The 19,920-nt window shown below is 41.0% G+C and overlaps 1 non-coding gene across 1 annotated transcript; it reads left to right on the forward strand.

The window, feature by feature from the left end:
- The first annotated feature begins 12,039 nt into the window (after positions 1–12,039).
- On the forward strand, positions 12,040–12,158 carry LOC145396431 (5S ribosomal RNA). The gene has a single exon (XR_013896783.1). It is a non-coding gene; the product is annotated as a 5S ribosomal RNA (ribosomal RNA).
- Positions 12,159–19,920: the final 7,762 nt, after the last annotated feature.

The raw sequence follows: 19,920 nt of genomic DNA on the forward strand, positions 1-19,920 counted from the left end.
CTAGCCTTGCAATACCATTCTTCAAGGTGGACGACCAGCAAGGCACAGCATACTCTAGGTGGAACCATACAAGTAAACTGCACAGGGAGATGACCACCTCCTTGTTTGCGTACCTAAACTGCATCTTTATATAAATCTGGAGGCTCGGCTTTTCCCTCCTTCAGTTCACAGTTCTGAGATGACGATGATTATCAGCATATAACTCTTACCTAAAGTTAAAAAACATCTGAATCACTCTGTCAATTTAAAATTGCTAGAAACCATGCAAAAGCAGTAATAAATCTCGCTATATCAAACTTTCTTCAAAGTCAAGCATCAGATCTACTTAACAGTCCTAATGACAATAGAATATTCTGGTCAACTCTCAATTCTTTCAATAACTTAAACAAGTCATCACCCATTTCCCCATTAAAATCTTCAGATGGCACCATTACAAATAACCCGCATGGTAAAGCGAATATCCTTGCCAGTGCCTTTGCCAGAAATTCTACCTTAGAGGAAGTCAGCCAGAATATCCCAGTACTAGAACTTGACTCTCCCTAAATTGTTCCACTTAAAATACAGTCTAGATATCTAAAATCCAACCTAGACAATAATTTACCAACCAACAAAGCTCCAGACACAGATGGAATTCCTCCAATTGTTTTGAAAAAGTATGCACCAGAACTTGCCTCTGTTCTAGCTAAATTATTCAGACTATGCACACGTACTTCTTCATTCCCTAATTCATGGAAAGAAGCCAATATCCACCCTGTTCCAAAGAAAAGAAGTTCCTCTGACCCCACTGATTACCGACCAATAGCTATCACATCTTCTCCTGGAAAAGTAATTGAAATTGTAATTGATAAACACATAGTCAAACACCTTGAATCCAACACCTTAATCAGTGATAGACAACATGGTTTTCGCCACGAAAGACCCATCACTGATAAATTCATTCTCCTGACTCATACCATCCATCAATCAATTGGTCAACATGGAGAAACTCATGCAGTAGCCCTTGATATTTCTAAAGCTTTCAGCAGAGTGTGGCACTGTTCCCTGCTATCCAAACTCGCTTGCTATGGGCTAACATCTTTTGTTCCTCTACTTTTCTCATATATCTGCGACAGAATAGTAGGAGTAAAAGGAGATGATGAATATTCCAATTTCCACTCAGTTAACACCAGTGTGCTACAAGGATAAGTTCTGGCACCAACCCTATTCCTAGTTCATACTAATGGTCTTTTATCTGTCACCCACAATCCCAATCATTCAAATGCATATGACTCAACACTTCACAGTTCATTTATAACGCTGTAACTCTCAACTCAGTACAGCCATGTCCATAAATCAAGACTTATCTACGTTGTGAATTAGCAAGATCGTGTTATTATGCTAATTCGTGACACTGTATTACTATGGGAACTCGCTATATTGTATTAACTGCAGCCTATCTTAGCTGACCCTGGCTCCTGTTACCACCAATATACACTTAGCTGTGACTAGGTTTGGAGCACCGCATATCCGCGATGATAAGGACCAATCAGTGTCGAATTACAAGGAAAAAGAGGAGGTGAAGCCGACCCTAAGTGGTGAAGACCACCCCCCACTGAATGCAGTACCCATTCTAATTAAATGACCTGACATAAGCGCCCCCAATACTTTATTGGAAATAGATAAAATGCTCCTGTCAGATAAGTCAGTGGAGGGAAAGAGGCCTGGCTACTGGGATATATAAAGAGCGGCTAGAAATGGAAGAAGCACTACTCTCAGTTCCAGCCTCATCTACGTCCCTCTCTTAGTTTAGTGATATAGTGTAAGTACTACTTGAAGACTTCGAGTCGTAATATAAGAATTTGTATTTATGTTAACATATACTTGGCTTTCTAGTAATGTAACTGTTCCCACAAGTACTCTGTTAGCTGAAGAGTCTGACTGATGTTTCTTGAGCAAGTTTGTGAGTGATTCTAATTAGGTTAGATGTGTTTTGTTGCGCACCTATGAATTATAATAAAAATGAACTAGTTCTGTGATATGTTGTGTAGATTTCCTAAGTACAGTGAGGTTTATTTAAGTTCCATTGCCACTGATCTGAACCATCAGAGACAGAATCTCCCTGCGGGCTCCGTAACACGGTGAATTAATATACAATTTGACTTGTTTTACATTTTCTTCTCTATTATGATTTTTTTATGTATGGTGTTTATTATCCGTCTGAAAATAGATATTTAAAAAATGCTTATTTCCGTAAGTCTTATTAATAGGGCGCGTCCACACGCGTCTTCTAAAATATGTTTTCAACACAGTAAGGAACATGTTTCGCTACATGTATGAAGCAGCATTTGGACAGATATATCCAAACATGTTTCAGTGCAGCGTCGAAACCTACTGGCAGCAGAGATGATCAGACAAGTGTGTCCATACGAGGCATCTGAGCCTTCGTCATGATATTACCAACATGATCTCGGCGCTGCTATTTCGAACGTGGTTACAGCTTGGTCGTTGTTGTATTGTTCAAGGTAAAGAGAAGAGTATACTGAGAGGTAAGTACAGCCCCCCCGAGCCGCGCAGATTCTGTGACGTCAAAGTTAATAAGAGAGAGAGAGAGAGAGAGAGAGAGAGAGAGAGAGAGAGAGAGAGAGAGAGAGAGAGGTGGGGGTGGTGGAAGAAAACGGGAGCTTGACAGAAAACCATCTGTATGTATGGTATGCTTTTATATTATGAATGTTCATACAGGTCGCTACTCAACATACTCACACAGTAATGGAACTTACTTGTTAAACTCGGTAGTTGAAGAGTAGGCACTGCTCCTTTCTTGAATTTCCTTTGTCCAGGAGGCACTGGTAAACCAAGCAATTCATACTTAAGGTTGCGTTCAAAGGCAGTACTCTCAAAATGACCGCTGTATACAAAACCAGATGACCGATTTTTCTTTGTGTCACATAATTCAATCCATTTTTTTCTAAGTTCTTCATCTTTCGGCAGTGCATGAAAATGTATTCTCTTGTCACCTTTCACATGAATGGATTTGCATCCACGAACTATACAAATTGTTGGCATGTTCACAAAATTATCTGTATTGCCATAGCCACCCCTAAAAACAGAAAACGGAGTACCTATTCACAGGCAGGTGTGTGTGTGACTGGCGTGTGTTGAGCAGGATGAGCTGCAGTCTGTATTATCTATGACGTCATGCGCAGACCGAGACGTATTTTAGCTCCCCCTCACCCCCCCATGAAACTACCTTTCATTCTCTTTACCTTGGTATTGTTTACATGTTGCCCACACGTTCCAACACACGTGTGGACTCGCCCTTTGGCTCCTCTTATTAGGGTTAGACGATCAATATGCTGTATGCCTCTAACATAGGAATACTGATCCAAAAAAATTATGTTTGAAAGATTACAGATAATTTTGTCAGCTGGGGATACATTTAAGCTCACTCCGACCCCCACGTTCTGACTTTTAGGACTGATAACTGTACTGTATATTTTTTATCAGCATTAATTTTCTCGGCGTTCCCATTTCCCAGATACGTGTACCAGTATGTTCTCCTGATGCCCATCCCCCCTACCCTGTAGATGCTACCACAATGCCGTTACCCGTATTCCAGTCATTCAGTGATCTAGTTGGTCAATGGGGTTTGATTCTTGGATCGGTCAGACTTGTGGACAAAGTTGCTTTCCCACTTGTCCCTGTTCTTCAGTGATACAAATTGCTGGGGACTTATAGCATCAGTCATTGTGGGATTTAATTTCATGGAAAACGAGAACATAGCAAAAAACTAAGTGTTTTAAGTAAAGACCAGCGTATGGTGAACACACCCTCATCTTCCCTGAGGCTTGGAGTAGGAAAGATTCGGCTCATCCCTGAGGATCACGCTTTTTTTCACTGAGTTTGGAAGCCAGTAAATGAAGGCTGTCTAACATCGTCAGTTCGAAAATTCTATCTTATGCTGAGTAAAACTGTTTAAAAAGAGTAATAATTAAATAATAAAGAAAAGACTTGGAAAAAGGCAATAAAACTGGCTGCTTTTCAGCCCAGCGGACTGGATGTAATACTGATTTGTCGAACACCAAACTGTATTCTGTTTGTGTGTGTAATTGAATCCATACGCAACACCCTTTCGCAATTTCCGGCACAATGTGAACAAATAAATGGTTGTATTTGTTTTGCTTATTGCATTTCTCTCTCTCTCTCTCTCTCTCTCTCTCTCTCTCTCTCTCTCTCTCTCTCTCTCTCTCTCTCTCTCTCTCTCTCTCTCTCTCTCTCTCTCTCTCTCTCATTCTGTGTGTGTGTGTGTGTGTGTGTGTGTGTGTGTGTGAATGCAGAGAAAGAGAAAATTCATGACAAGGCATTGACGAAACAAAAAACTCCAACATAACCTGCTTTCTGAAAGAAATTCTTTAGACAAATTAACTTATTCCGTCAGAGGATGTGGTGTGCATTTTCTTGTTTACTGTGCTTGTCTCTCTCTCTCTCTCTCTCTCTCTCTCTCTCTCTCTCTCTCTCTCTCTCTCTCTCTCTCTCTCAAGTATATATATATATATATATATATATATATATATATATATATATATATATATATATATATATAAATGGGGCAAATACTAAAGTTAACGAAGGACTATGACAATCAAATAAAAAGACGCATTACAGAGACATCATGAAGGTAGCTTACCAATATGTATGAAACGCAAAGTATATAACTAATGTATTATTCAGGCTATGACGTACGGTTTTGAGACTTGGAACAGACAAAATCGATGGAAACTAGACCGTACCATTCTCAGAGGGCAACGAAAAGGTCAATGTTGGGAATATCTTTAAGAGACAGGAAAAGATCAACTTGGGTGAGAGAACAGGCTGATGTCAAAGAGATTATGGAAGTTATAGAAGAACAGAAATGGAGGTGGTCAGGCCATGTAGCAAGAATATGGGATAACCGATGGAGCAAGAGGCTGACTGACAGGACACCACGAGATCTAAGCGAAGCAGAAAAGAGGCCAGGCAGGAGGTGGGGAGATGAAATGGGGATATTTGCGGGGAAAACGTGACAAAGCCTAGCTCGGTCAAAGATTTCGTGGAGAAGGTTGGGGGAGACCTTTGTTCAGCAGCAGACTTGTAATATATATATATATATATATATATATATATATATGTGTGTGTGTGTGTGTGTGTGTGTGTGTGTGTTTGGCTGGAAGGGTTAGATATTGAATTAATTACATGTTTAACTTCAAAAGTCATCGATGCCGGTACTACGCTGAGGTATTTGTGAGGTTCTGTGCGGAGCTCCGTCGTCAAGACAGGGCATAATTGAGCATCCTCTCTCCAACCGGGGCGTACCACAAATACATGGTCTCAGGAGTACCTTCACGTGTACTTTGTCGTCTCAAACTCTGTGGTTCACTATCAGAGTCGAATATTCTTACACATGTTTTCATGCTTTTAACACTCCTGGGCTCCTATGGCTCACTCTTAGTGCAATATTTTATCACCGGTGTTTGAAGGAATAGGATAATAATATGGTCGCGACCGTGATAGGAATAACAGTGATGGTAGTCACTCTCAGGCTTCCACATTCAATTATCAGTCCAATCCAGTCGCATAGTGTTAGGTATATTTCAGTGCAAAAGAAGACTTTAGTGAACAAGTTACTATGTGTCGTTTCGTTTTTGAGGGCTCCAACATGCTTGCATGCGTCGGCCTTGGCCATCTAATCGCGGCTCTCCATGCTGCCCGATCTCTGGCAGCTTCCCTATTCAGTCCCTTATCCCTGAGGTCACACTCAATGACCTCGTCCCAGGTCTTCCCGGTCTACTCTTACCACCCTACCCCTAACATTAACACTTCTCACTTTCTGCACCCAGCTATCATCCCTCATCCTCTCCACATGCCCACATGTACTATATAATATGAAATATAAAAATCTGTGAGGGAGGAAAGGAACAGAAAGTCAATTGATCAACAGACTGCTACAGTTATCAGTAATGTAAAAATAACGATAAACAATGGAAATTAGTGTACTGAAGAAACTGCAATACATTACGAATTTCATGCTAGCAGGTGACGTGAAAAGTCAAAGATAAATGCTGGATGTGGTATGTGATCGAAATACGAAAGTTAAGGAAACAAACGAAATAGTAAGCGACAAAAATTTATGAATAAATTATACATGGAGATAAACATGATAAATATGTCACCCCCTTCTATGCTTGTTAGTAGACAGAACAGTCTCTCTCACGAGCAACATGAAGTAGTGTGTGTGTGTGTGTGTGTGTGTGTGTGTGTGTGTGTGTGTGTGTGTGTGTGTGTGTGTGTGTGTGTGTGTAAATATTTCTTCACTGAGTCAGATTCACGATATCCCAACTTCTGTTACCGGTTTATTATACAGTTGTGTGTGTGTGTGTGTGTGTGTGTGTGTGTGTGTGTGTGTGTGTGTGTGTGTGTGTGTGTGTGTGTGTGTGTGTGTGTGTGTGTGTGTGTGTGTTGATCGTTGTCTGGGAGGTCAAACAGAACATTTCAAAAATTTCATAAGACAGGTAAACTAATTGCTGGTCATTTGGCTACAGTCTTTGGGTGAAACCGCCATATTGTGCTTGTCACCTCAAATACACTGGACACTGTCTGTCACAACATACACTCACCAAATTACCCTCTTACGGTTTCTTTTATTCTGTGTGAACTATCATCTCAAGTTTCTTCAGATGTTCTGTTTCTGGATTTCATTTGGTGACTCTTCGTCATCTAAAACTATTGTCAGTTGTGTTCCTGAGGTTTCTGTCCTCTCACCGGCTCATTTCCTTCTTAGCACAAATATTAATCTGACTCTGGGTTCAGCCTTGTCCACATATACACTGATGAGTCCACCAATCACTTTTTCACCCGCTTGTCACAGTGTCCATCAGGAAAATCACTACAGTAATAATGTAATGAGGCTTTTGGCACACTTGACTTCTTGTTTCTGTCCTACCAGGGACTGGGGAAAAATATTATTCTTCAATGCATCCATTATCATAATCTTCCACACGATCGATCACCTTACTTCAGCAACAGATAGCTCAGTCGTTTAATGTCCATTTGTCTCCTGTTCTCTTGATGTTTCTTGGGAAAATAAAATGTCTCACGTTCACAGAGGTTAGGTGTGTTACGCCAACTTCGTAGAGTACACTTCTCATGTGTGCACGGAGTTACCACATGCAACAGTTCTAGACAGGGTGAAGTTATAGGCTTTTTGTTCAATCTGCTCCCCACCTCTCTTTTCAGTCTGTCTCACGCTACCGCATTTGTTATTGTCACTACTATTGTCACTGTTCTTCGGAAGTTTTTTGTACTGTAAATTGGTTTCCGTCCAGACCTTTAATGCGATAGGTAATTGGTGTTTCCAGTCATTTATATAACTGGTCATTTCTGGAACTGAACTTCCCTGTTTGTGTTCTAATTGCCAATGACCTCCAGGGTGTTATATGCAGTGTGCCAAGGAATCTCGAAGTGAACAGGTATTGATTTTGGATTATGTTTCGTAAAAAATTTCTTGAAAGACAGATGAATTGCGCCCTGTCAGCCATTAATTTCTATGCTTTATAAAAAATAAGCAAAAAGAAGTAAGAATCCCCATGGTCGCCGACCAAAACCGAAGCGGAGCAAATGGGGAGATCAGGATAATGGAGAAAAAAGGTCGACTTGGACAGATAAATGTGTCCCGGGATGGAGACACGACATTAAGAGGCGGAGAGGTTGACTATAATGCAGATTGATGAGGGTAGTGGGTGTCTGATTGAATCGAGAAACAGCTGGGAGGATGTCAAGTACTCTGGCGGTCGGGTAGGCTAGGTACTGTGTGCATATTTGAGTCCTCCTGAGCTGGGTTAAGTCCCATCTGAGAACAGGCATATAAGTGGGTTCAGTAGTATAATATCCCTACCATGTGTTGTTGCATGTTGACAGGCTGTAAATGTTTCTCGATGACATAATACAGATTCCCAGTCATAAACACGGCCACTTTAACGTAATTAACGGATGTACAGTCTTGGGAATAACGCCTCCACCCCCAACCCACCTGAGTCGACTTGCAGTTCATGGCATAATAGTGTTTGGACGGTGTACATTACCTAACGTCAAAAATTATAAGGTTGAGGGGAGAGTTTGATAAAGGCTGGTCTGCCCGGATCACTGCATCAGCTCGTGTTTCGCTTCACCCACAGCTCTTGCTAAGTATAATATCACTGCATAGATATCCACCACCCTTACTCTAATATCATCGTCTTTATATAAACATGCATAATGATATTCGTTTATTAAAACACACACACACACACACACACACACACACACACACACACTTGAGAGAGAGAGAGAGAGAGAGAGAGAGAGAGAGAGAGAGAGAGAGAAAGAAAGAGATTGACGAGTCTAATTCTGAGTACTCGTAATGACATGATAGTCCATTACCTGTTCCCTTGTGCGTTAGGTACAGTGCCTTCCTATGTCACAAATTCATCGTTCATACGTACCCTTCACACTGAACACATGCTAAGCTTTTTAAGACCAAAATCTATATCAGTTTTTCTGAATTTGTTATTTCTTTTTCTGAAACATATCCAATGCATTAACCTCTTCAGTGCTAAAAGTTTTCAAGTTTGTTTTAGGTGACATCAGGTGTTTTTATTCAACCAACTTTTTTTTTTTAACGGAAAAGGATACTGATGGCAGCATAAGAGCCTCGCACTGTCAAACCTCTCTCATAAGCTAAATAAATTCGTCAAGAAGAGGCAGGAATCAAGTGAGAATTATCATCATAAATAAGTAATTAACCCATTTCCCAATTATTATTTTATGTAATATTTGTACTACCCACGCAAAATTATATTTATTTAAATGGAGACCTTCCGTAGTGTTCGCACGATGACTCCCTTTTTTATTTCATTTTTTCTCTTACTACCAACCCAGGATTTTATTCACCTTTCGAGGCACTGGTCAGGCTGAGGAGATTAGAAGCAATCTACCAGTTCGTTCATAACAGTGACGCATTTCTTTATTCTTATTCTTGCTGCTGCCGTCAAGTGATTTTGTTCAGTAATGCAGAGTTTAATTCCTATAATGTAAATAAGAATCTTAAATGTTTTCTTCCCGCTAGTTCCAGGGGATTTCATTGATATTAGAAGACTCTCTGATGACTGAAGGAGTTCAAGAAGGCTCTGTGCAATCCCTCTTGTTTTGTAATAACACGAATAAAATACAAAAGACATTATTGCATTCAAAGGGTTAATGAAAGCTAAACCAAACCGTTATATTGACAAAAATCGACCTATAGCTAGAAAAAAAAAAAATGACGTGGTAGATAGAACTCAGTGATCTCTACATCATCGTGGTAAAAGCCCCTTCACTACCATGGCTTTTTCATCTTTTCAGAAATATCAGACGATTTGGTTCGCTTATGAGAGATTTTTCGAACTGGAAGGGTTAGACTACAGCCCTGTCCATCCCCTTCATTACAAGAAAATCTATCTAAAGCCTAAAAAAGTTGACAGTAACAAGAATAGGCCAAGGAAAGACATTACAGAGGACGCCTATTTGCTCTGTCTAAAGGATTTTTTTTTTTTTTAGTGAGACCTCAACGTAAAGCATTTATTATTGAAGGTTGTATATTACTCTCTAGGAAATCGCTCCAGAGGTGAGTAAAAGAAAAGACTTCAGCTTTCACACCTTGTTACTAAAGAGGAAAGAGCATGGCAGAGAACATTTGCAGTGGGATACGCAGACACATACAGGGTGGCTGGATTGACAGAAGGATGTATATTATGAGAGAGAGAGAGAGAGAGGGAGGGAGAGAGAGAGTGCAGGTTGTGTACAATTAATGCCACGAGTTAATAAATATGTCTCCAGCTTTGACTGCCCACCATTCAGGCTGTCAGGCTATTAATCTGCATTGGTGTGGCGTTCAGTAATGGCACGCATATTTCCCCCAGCTGTGACGCTTTAAAAATGAATGATATCCCGCTTCAACCTGGCGCCTGTTTAAGCATCACATTTTTCACCAATATGAAGCAAAACTGGGGCGTTTTTCATATTTTTATTGTCAGTGTGAATTTTCAAAATGTGTTGGTACTCGAGGAAGAGAAATCAAGAATCAATAATATTAAAAAAAAAAAAAAAAAAAAGAGAAGAGAAAAAAAATAAGAAAGGAAATACCAGAGAGGAAAGATTTATAACAGAAAGAGAAAGGAACGAAGACAAAACAAAAAGAGAAAGTAGAAAGGAAGAATAATGAAGATGAAATGAAAAAAAGCGAAAGATAATTGAGAAAGAAGAAAACGAGAAAAAGAACAAGAAGAAGCAGAAAAGAGCAAAAGAAATATGAAACAGAAACGAAGATGAAGAGGAGGATGAGGATGAGGGTGAGGAGGAGGCGGAGGAGGAGGAGGAGGAGGAGGAGGAGGAGGAGGAAGAGGAGGAGAAGGTTTACGTTAATGGCTAATGACTACACGAACGTGATTAATTGAGAAAATCACAATTCTCTCGAATATAATTCCCATCCAATATAAAATACCAGGTCCCTAATTATACTCTTGGGTAAGCAGGTGTAGTGGGGAAACAAACTTACCCACCAATCTCACCATAAATCAAACATAAATTCTAGAAGGTGCATGGTATATGTACATTCGAGACACACTGACGTAATCGTATGGAAGTGGAACAAAACACGGGTTGAAGGGAGATAGTTTTTTTGTTTTTTTTCCAACTAGAGTCGTCTATGGCATCTTCAAAACTCTTCAAGAAAGCACAGTGGAAACTAGTCGAGTAGAAAGTAACATGACATCTTTTTCACCCCTATTTACTTCCATCTCCTGCTGTAGTTTTGCTAGTCGGTGCGCTGCCAGCTCCCTCTGCCATCACAACAATATTTGATGAGGCTGCAGTGAAGTGTGCTGCTAATTAACTGTTATAGGATGGAGTGGGTAAAGTTAGCTGATGAACGAGAGGCTGAAGTGAAACAGAGTTTGGTGATATTTCAGTGGTTTTGAACCAAGTAAAGGCATCCACATGTGCACGGTCTGATCGCGTTCGCGCACGCTCGCGCATAGAAAGTTTAACGATCTAAAAACACCTACAGCAACCTAGGCAAAATTTTGATTTATTTCAGTGTTTATAAAAAAAAATCGAACAAGTAGCTGTTCCATTCATCTGAAAGGAAAGCAGATTTTCATGAAAGAGAAACTTAGATGTGGTTTTCCATGGCCAAGCGAATAGGAAACCACTGAATGAGTGTGCTTTTGCAACAAAAAAAGAGCATCATAATTACATTGTGGCAAGCATTGCTCAACCATTTCCAAGCTCAGCCTCGCTGGGGCCTTCCACACCCTCTCTGCTGAAAGTTTACTCCTGCTAAGTTAAATATCACACTAGCATTCAGATGCCTGAAGTAAGGGGCATTATGTTGGTGAAGGTAATTAAGTAGAACAGACTTTTGAAGAATTTCTAATAGTTATACTTAAAATGACCATTCTCTTCGTTGAGGATACGATAAAAAACTGTGATGATAAAATATTGCAAAAAAAATTCTTACTGTTTCCAACGTAATGTGAGCGCGAGCACACTCAAGTAGAACATGGAGAATTAGGTGAACAAAAATGTTGCAGAATGTTGTTGTTGTTATTCTTGTTGCTTAACTATGGTCTTTCCAGCCAAGTAGATCTGTCAACGCAGGCAAGCAACTACCCTCATGGGATGATCCCATAGGTTTCTTATACCATTAATGTTGTTTGTCATAGTGTGGGATATTCTGTGTGGTGTTTCATTATTTGTGCTGTGTTGTTTGACATACTCTACAAGCAGGGGATGGCCCATCTGTTATCAACACAACTGGATTCTAAGCTGGGAACTGAGAAGGCTGGGTGATGTCCTTAGCAAAGCCTAACTACTGTAGATGTACTTAGTCATCTCTGTTCAGGATACCCTTGGTGGGTGGATGTTGGGAAGGGGAACGAGTATTGTAATATAACGTTCTGACTGTGCTGTATTTTACCCTGAATGTGAATTAAGTATGCAGATTTTGTTGTTGTTAACGGCCATACCACGTTGAGTACACCGCTTCCCGTCCGATCAGCGAAGTTACGCAACGTTGGGTCTGGTTAGTACTTGGATGGGTGACTGCCTGGGAACACCAGATGCTGTTGGCATAACGTTCTCCCTACGTGTCAAGTGGGGTTGGTGGAGGATTAGTGCCCCTCCCTGTAAAACAATTAACTCTAAGCCCTTGGCCACCCCGTTTGGGATACATGGCGTCTGGCAATGAATGATGAATGAATGTTGTTGTTAGTGCTGGAATGTCTGAAAGTGGGATGCTCTTGGAGAGGGTCTGGTAATGCATGAGCAATGGTTACTTTATGTGCCCAATTTTGCTGTGTGGCTCTTGGTATATGGTAACAGAGGTGTTGTGTGTTAGCACAGGCTGCCTTGCAGAACTGCCTTTCATATCAAGATATTCTCTTACAAGTAAGACTATATTCAAAATGTGAGCTACGGCAGTGGTATTGGTGCAACCAGTGATGTGTATAGCGTTGTTCTGTGTAGTCTGCATCGTGTTGTAGTAAATGTTAGATAGATAGAAAGGGAGCCATCCTGATGAGGCATAGGACATCACTGATCTGCTATATTATTTGTTGAATAGGGAAAATGTTTTTCTGTTGTCCAAAGTCTTTTGCTAGACATGCCCTGGGTGTGTTGAGACTGGGCATGCACCGCCTCTTCATGTCTTCCAAGTGGTCGTTGAGGGTGAGTCAAGTGTCATATGTTACTACAATGATTCCAGACCATTGTGTGTGTGTGTGTGTGTGTGTGTGTGTGTGTGTGTGTGTGTGTGTGTGTGTGTGTGTGTGTGTGTGTGTGTGTGTGTGTGTGTGTGTGTGTGTGTGTGATGAGAATACAGTGTATTTGAGTGAAACTTCAAGTGCAGGAAGAGGGACACCTCCAGTATGACTGGAGGACCGAGTTTATGAATACATGTAAAAGGTGTAACAGGAGGGGAATGCAGAGATAGGATGTGATGAGAAAATTTTTAAACAGGGATAACTAGATGCTCTTTTCCACGTGGACACCACGTGAAGGGAGTTTCCGAATGGAACAATCTATCAGATGTAGGAACAGAAAATAATTAGGCTATATCACCATATTTATCATTAGGCTGAAAAGGAAGAGGACAACGAGCTTAGACGTGAATAGCATCTTTATTTCAAACGTTTGGACATTTAAAAGGTCATCATCAGTGATCTAAAAGGAAAACAGTGCAAACCAAAACACTAAAAATCAATCACAATATTGTGTAGGTGCAAAAACACACCCAGACACACAGTCTAAAACTTCTATCTATCTATCTATAGCCCGACGCCCTAATCCCGCAAAGGGTGGCCGCAGACAAAACGCCTCCAAGTCACTCTGTCACCCACCATATGACTACCCTCCCCCCAACTCACCCCCCCCTCCCTCATATACCTCTCAACTCCATCCCTCCACCTCAACCTCGGTCTACCCCTCCCTCTCCCTCCCTCCACCTCACCCACATACACCCTCTTAGTCAGTCTTTCATTCTCCATTCTCTCCACATGTCCAAACCACCTCAGTGTATTTCTCCTAATCTTCTCAACCACATCCTCATCTACCCCACAACGTTCCTTCACTTCTTCATTCGTCAACCTGTCCCTCCACGTCACTCCACATGCTCCTCTCAAGTAACTTATTTCCACTGCTCTCACTCTTGACTTGTTCCTCTCTTGCAAGGTCCACGCCTCGCTTCCATACGTCAGGGTAGGGATCACAATACTATCATGCAGCGACTTCTTAACTTCCATACTCACCTCCCTATTTCTCATCACTGCTTTCAGTGTACCAACAACCTTCCTTCCCTGCTGTACCCTTTCACGCACTTCATCCCCCAAAGTTCCATCCTTACTCATCACACTACCCAAGTACTTGAATGCACTCACATTCTCCATATCCTCACCATCCAACCTTACTGCGCACTCTGTGACTTCATTCCTCTCAAACACCATAACTTTACTTTTGTTTACTTTAACTTTCAGATTCCTCTTCCTACACACTGTCCCAAATTCATTCACCAAACCTTGCAACTCCCATTCATCTTCACTCAGCAATACTGTATCATCAGCAAACAGCAACACCGGAAGCTTCCAAATCTCACCCTCATTCATTAGGGCCAGCCCCACATCCACTGCCCTACCTTGCACCTCCTTTACAACCCCATTCATGTCTATATTAAACAGCCATGGAGACATCACACAACCCTGTTTCAGTCCCATATTGAGATAAAAAAAACTCACTCAGCTCACCATCCACTCGCACCGTAGCCCTAGCTCCCTCGTACTTACTCTTCACAGCACTCAACAATTTCCCCTCCACTCCATATATTCTTAATACCTTCCACATACCTTGCCTATCTATTCTGTCATAAGCTTTCTCCAATTCCATGAAGGCAGCATACACTTTCTTTCCCTTCTCTAGATACTTCTTCACTAAACATCTTAGAACAAATATCTGATCTACAAACCCTTTTCCCTTCCTAAATCCCCCTTGTTCTTCTCCAACTAGCTCCTCTGTCATATGCCTAACCCTATCAATGAGTATTCTACCATATATTTTACCAGTCACACTAAGAAGGCAAATACCCCTATGGTTACCACATACTTCTCTCTCCCCTTTTCCTTTGTATAAGGGAACAATTATACCTGATTTCCAGTCCTCTGGAACCCTTCCCTCTTCCCAAGCCAATCTACACAACTTCCATATCCACTCCACAACAATCTCACCCTCATACCTAAGCATTTCACCACACACTCCATCAATTCCTGGGGCCTTTCCCAACTTAATCTTCTTCATCGCTTCCACTACTTCCGCCCTGCTGATCTCTTCTTCCCTCCTCTCATCTCTTCTTCTCCCAGCCATTCCCCAACCACTTATACTCTCACTGCTCTCACTCTCTACATTCAACAAATCCTCAAAGTGCTCCTTCCATCTCCTCAATTTCTCTCTTTTCTCCACCAACAATCTATTATTCCTATCTTTCACTCCCCTACTATTTCCCCTTTCACACTGCCTTACTTTCTTCACCTCCTTCCAAAACAATTTCTTACTCTCAAGTAAGACATACAAACTTCAATAACCCGTCACTGTTTGCCACTGTTTTCACAAGTACCAAAAATATACAATCTTCACAGACAGTAATTACACTTAATGCTTGCAAAGTAACTCTCCACAAACTTCACTAACAGCACTGCACCAAAACCGACTGCACTTCACTCATACTGAACTGAAACCCAACCAAAAACTCAAAACAGTCTCTACCCTATCCTTATATAAGCTTGCATTACTCTCGAAACTTCTACTTCTCCAACATTCTAGGACATACTGTCTTGCATCAGCCCCTAGCAACAACAGTTACCAACTACGAGACATCCACACATGCTAGAGTTCTCACATTACATAACACTCTAAATCATTTACCATACGAACTTAAACTGCATGATTTAACAAGCAATCACTTAAATAAAACATTATAAAGAAAAAGAGCACAAAAATAAATGAATGTTTAACTTACGAAATAACTACGCTCACAAACACCAGGCAAATTGGCAACTCTGACGACTCATACCGAAACTTACGGTACCAGAAACGTCTCGAAGGTACGAGACTACCTAACTGGCAAATCCCCCTTCACAACAATATGAATGACCTTCAACTACTTCTAAAGGTCACAGATTTGTTTATGATTCCAAAATTTCGTATCTTATATGCCATAAATAGTTGTTGCGAAGCTTCCTTATTGCGACTACACAGAAAGTAAATAGGTGACTAGTGACCTCCAACGAAGTGGAGAAGGGTATGTATTCACCTAGGTTTGTCTGAAAGTCCGTTCAGACGAGAGCTCCAAATTTTTTCAAAGAATTTCAATAAAATTCTGTGGAAGAGTCGGCCATAGGTCAAGGAACAATTGATTAAATTTAGTGGCTGGTCCGTATCCTATGCATTCCACACAGTATCTCCACGGATCCGGATCCAGATCGTTTTTAATGGCAATGGCACTGGCGGAAGTATGAGCTCTCTGGATGCTTTCTAGCTATTTATTATTATTAGTATTATTATTATTATTATTATTATTATTATTTTTATTATCGTTGTTGTTGTTGTTGTTGTTGTTGTTTTTGTTGTGATGGTGGTTGTGGTGGTAGTGGTTCTTTTTATTATCGTTATTATCATTACTTTTGTTATTACTCTGGAGCCTCTGTGGTACAGTGGTAAGGTGTACGTTTTGCACGCTGGTGGATGCGGGTTTGCCTGCCGCCAGAGTTGTAAAAACTTTGGGAAGCATTCACCGAGCCACTGACCGCTTTGGCGGACATAAGGAGTGCTTTGGTTGAGCCAGTGTCACATACTAGTATGCTTGCACCCAGTCGGCTTAAGGCGGGCCGATTACACTTGGTTCACAGATTGCACACACATCCAAAGCCAACACTACAGTCACACTCACAAGCACTTCTCACCCTACATACAGTCTCTACCAGACAGCCTAAGCCACTGGGTAGAGATACATTGACTATATCGTCCCTCCTTCGGTAGAGATTGGCCGGCCCTGCAGTGGACCTCAACGGCTGATGATGATGATGATTATTATTAATCTCATTGTTATTATTATTATTATTATTATTATTATTATTATTATTATTATTATTATTATTATTATTACTACTACTACTACTACTACTACTACTATTATTATCATGTAGCGACACTTTTCTTTCTTGATGATATAATTTTCCTTATCATTATTCTCAGTCAACCAGTAACTTTGGTTTCTTCCTGTTCATTACTCTGCTTCCAACCATGTGGAGATCTTCAGAACAGACATTAATCGTTAAGCGCTCGCCATCATGGTAGGCTCTATTGAAGGGATATGGCAGTCTCTGAAAATCCCACGGTAGCTGCAATAATATGTCCATGTTAATTATTCATGTGCTAGCAAAACAAGGTGCCCTTTAATGGGAAAGTCTAAAGATTCCATGGTAATTGTTCTGTTAAGTCTGCCCACTTATACAAATGTCCGTCAGCTCTTTCCCAATCCTCGGAAATGGAGTTGTGGACTCTCGGAGAAGAGCAACTTTAACCTGCAGTCAGCCGGGTTCATGTGTCTCTTGAACCTGGAGTGACAACTACTGTTAGTCACAGGTGGGCATTAATGTTGTTGTTCATGGTTCATGCCAAATGTGGCTGTGCAATCAGAAACACATCAGTGAAGGTTACGTTGGTTAAAAGAGAGAGAGAGAGAGAGAGAGAGAGAGAAAGGAATAAAGACACCTAAGGAAACAAGCTTACATAACACATGCAACCACTTTTTACTTGACAGATACAAACTCCTTCCAATTTCTCTCGTTTACTTTGTGTGTGTGTGTGTGTGTGTGTGTGTGTGTGTGTGTGTGTGTGTGTGTGTGTGTGTGTGTGTGTGTGTCTGTGTGTCTGTGTGTCTGTGTGTGTGTGTGTGTGTGTGTGTGTGTGTGTGTCTGTGTCTGTGTGTGTGTGTGTGTGTGTGTGTGTCTGTGTGTGTGTGTGTGTGTGTGTGTGTGTGTGTGTGTGTGTGTGTGTGTGTGTGAGATAATCATCTGCAGGTTTGTGTGCGTGAGAGCCTAATTACATGGTAGCGTGTGTGTTTCTTTACTAAGGTTTGCGTGCCTGTTTCTTTACTTCCATCACAAGAAGCGGTGCTGCCACTACGACCTGCCCCGTTCCCACCAGGCGCTAGGTCCATTACCCCCTTCACCGGAGCGCGTATTATATATGATATTCTTGATACACCCATATGATTTTATTCAACTTTCATGTGGGCTAATACGGAAGGGGTTGATGAAGGTTGTATTAAGCCCCCAGTTCGAAAAGTCTCTCATTCGCTGAACAATAGCATCTAAAAGCACAAAAAATATAATATAATCTGATTGAAAGGTAAATTCCTTCACTGGTAGGATTTTTGTCCGTTAAATTAAGTGTTCTGTATTACTCTGAATAGAACGCCTTAAGGTAATTTCCGAACACTCTTCCATTGCGACACACACTTCGTATTCAACATTACCCTTTACGCAAATGAAGATCTTGGATACACATGATTCACACATACACTGATAACCTCTTAGAAAAGGAAGCACCATACGGTATATCCCCACTCGCCTGAAAATGTAAATCCAGGATAGCTCGCGGTGCATTTAGTGTTTTATTTTTCCTCTTGCATACCGCTATATGCATGATCCTTTATATTCGAGGATGCATTTTTACACCTACTGCACAATCGCGATAGAGAGAAGGGTGTCATGTTTTGCTTGGTGCGTGTGCTTGCGTGCGTGCCTTGTGTGTGTGTGTGTGTGTGTGTGTGTGTGTGTGTGTGTGTGTGTGTGTGTGTGTGTGTGTGTGTGTGTGTGTGTGTGTGTGTGTGTGTGTGTGTGTGTGTGTGTGTGTGTGAACAATGTAACTCAGGAGGATTTACTCATTTTTTTTCTAAACCTAATGGAGGCCAAGGAGTTGACTTACTGCCCTTCTGAACAACAGAGTGAAGGTCAAGTTCACATGGTAAATTCAACTTCCACACTTAGTGGAAAGGTTGAGGATAAGACAAGAACGATTGGATTCAGTTTTAACTTCCGCTAACGCCGATGCCTGAACTAATACATGAAGTTTTGGTCATTACTTTTAAACACACTTTAAAAATCCGGAAAAATCCCCTGTATCGCAATGTTAGCAAAACAAAAATCATGGATCTGCATCTGGATCCTGATCCGCCTCAAAATCTATTAAACTTTTCCCTGGCCAATGGGCTACCCCTCCGGTAAATTTAATTGAAATCCGACTGTAAATTTTTAACAATATTTTGTGGACAGAAAAACAGAGACGTGGGTGATCGCATAACCGCCAAACTTCGTTGGCAGAGGTAATGAGTCAAAGGCCACAAGGATGGAAAAAAAATAGAACCGTGCGTGTCTGTGTGAGAAAAAAATAAGTAAAACAACTTTGATGACATTTTAACTAAACCTCGTGGATACATCAGTTATGGGGTTGATTTGTTGTTTATTACAACAGTTGATGATAGGCCAAGGTCACGTACTAAACGGTCAACTTTTTATCTAATTTAAACCAAACTTTGTGGAAGGCTTCATGCTATTACAGCTTTCCGAATCGGAGTATGAAAAATCTGACGAATACTGCATACAGAAAGTGCAAAGCGTGGAGGTATCGAGCCATGTTCAAGAACGTTGTTGGGCCTATGTTCAGTATAAAACTACATGCTGATACTTGGTCTTCAGTCATTCACCTACTACATGTATATTTATGCAAGAAAGAAGGAACCAAAATCCAAAGTTTGCATATCGGTCCTTCCAAGAAAAAACAAAAACAATACAAAAGAGAGCCATATTCAAGATCCGTTCATTTGGAGGTGCATGGACACACTGCGTTTGAAAGACTGGAGATCATAGGAACCAGGAAATACAGACAGAGGGAGACAGTTCCAGAGTTGACCTGTTGCATAAATAAAAGACTGGGAGTAATGGTTAACTCTTGCATTAGAGATTTGGACAGAAAAGGGACAAGAGTTAATTGCTAGACGGGTGCTACGCACCCGTCGTAGAGGTGGAGGGATGCAAGCAGACAGTTCAGAAGAGCAGTGACCATTGAAGTAGCGACAGAAGAGACATAAAGATGCAACAGTACGGAGAAAAGACAAAGGTTGAAGGGAGTCAGTAAGAGGAGGAGAGTTGCTGAGACGAAAAGCCTTTGACTCTACCCTATTGAGAAGAGCTGTATGTGGGGAACCTTCCCACACATGAGAGTTGTACTCTAAACAGGGACGAATAAAACCCGTGTATTGAGTCAACAACTGTGCAGGGGTAAAGA

This window comes from Coenobita brevimanus, chromosome 37 (genome assembly GCF_032717465.1).
Source record: "Coenobita brevimanus isolate Jiangsu-jjx chromosome 37, ASM3271746v2, whole genome shotgun sequence".
Lineage (NCBI taxonomy): Eukaryota > Metazoa > Arthropoda > Malacostraca > Decapoda > Coenobitidae > Coenobita > Coenobita brevimanus.